Here is a 1,792-nt window from a genome sequence, read left to right on the forward strand (position 1 = left end):
CGTCTGTGTTGAGATAGTCCTGTGAAGCTGCTCTCTTTGAAATTAGGCCTGCCCTACCTATGAAAAATTAATGGCATAGCTCTACTCGTCTTTATGTTCATTTGTCAAATCTTCAAAACCTTTGCTGTGACCTTGGTATTCCATTTTTCTCACGTGTGCATCCTCGCATGTCCGGATAAAGCAAGTAAGTCTACGCAGAAAGTGACAGAGACAGAAAATAAAACCTCTTTGGACTCTGAAACTCAACCTGCGGACTGGCGACGCACTTTTTGAGCCCCTCCCCCCTCTGTAAACACACATTTTGGATTATAATAAGCACAACATTTACAAGATCCCTTCCGGTAAACTTCCCAGACCTCCCCTCTCCCCTCCTAGCTGTAAACGGCAAGCAAAGTCCCCAAAAAGTTAACGATTAGTCTTCAGTCGAGAAGATATCCAAAACAGATCAACAGACTGGACACCTTCCACAATCAAGAAACAAAGGCCACACCAACAACAACAACCACAACAACAAAACCAACACACACACACACACACACACACACACACACACACACACACAAAACCACCCAACAACAACAACACCAACAACACCAAAAGCAACAACAACAACAACAACAACAAGAAAACACAAGAAAGAAAGAAAGAAACAAACAAACACACATACAGAATAATTAGAGTTATTGAAAAGTTTAATCAAGCACATAACGAAACACCCAGTGGTATTCCAACTAAGTGATTTCTTAAATGAAATGAACACCAAATTGTGCTACGGTCTGTTTCTGTCTTTTGTTACTTGTTTGTCCGTTCACTTCAAATACCGCTACGTCAACGTTCTATTGCATGTTACGTTGTTGTTGTTGTAAACACAACTAGTCCTCAGTCAAAACAGAGTTTTTCAGTGTTTAGAATCGAGGATCGCTCCGCCCTAGGGCTTAGTGTTTTCGTGTTACTTTTGAAAATCCCGCAGTGGGGCACTGCGGTTATGAAATTAAAGGCCCCTCCTGTTTTTGGAACCGCAGGAGCTTTCTAGTTTGCTGTTAGGTAGATTTTTGGTTCCTCTTTCCTGTCATGCTCTCTTTTTCTTCATGAATTCTTTTCTTTTTTCTGCCTTCTTGCTCATTCACCTGTATTTTTTCCAAAAATCTCTTCTCTTGCCGCTTGTCTCGCGATTCATGTATAGTTTAATCTGTTAGTGTTCTGATGTAAGTCCAGCAGTAGATAGGTTAAGCCTATTTTAACATACTGGAAACTGGTAATCTTCCAGTAGGTATTAATTTAGTTTTACTAAAGCCTGCTGGGACACAAGTAATGGGTTAGTGCATTTGTAAACAGGAATCGCTTGACAAGTGGCCCCCTTCATCCCCCCCTTCCTCGTCCTGATATGGCTCTGCGTAGTCGGCTGGACGTTAAGCAACAAATAAACAAACAAACAAAAACTTTTGAAAAGGGGATGGGGGGGAGGGGGGGGGGATCTGCAGATTTGACTTTCTTTGGAAAATAGGCTAACAGAGTATGATGCATGTTGTCTCAATTTGCCACGAAAAGAAAGCGACTGCAGTTTTAACGAAGACAAAAAAAATTAAAAAATTATTTGATGGCGCTTTTTTTGCTGACTTCAATCAATCAATCAATCAATCAATCAATCCATCAATCAATCAATCAATATGAGGCTTATATCGCGCGTATTCCGTGGGTGCAGTTCTAAGCGCAGGGATTTTTATTTTTATTTTTTTATGCGCACATATTCAAGGCGCAGGGATTTATTTATGCCGTGTGAGATGGAATTTTT

Source organism: Littorina saxatilis, linkage group LG10, assembly GCF_037325665.1.
Source record: "Littorina saxatilis isolate snail1 linkage group LG10, US_GU_Lsax_2.0, whole genome shotgun sequence".
Lineage (NCBI taxonomy): Eukaryota > Metazoa > Mollusca > Gastropoda > Littorinimorpha > Littorinidae > Littorina > Littorina saxatilis.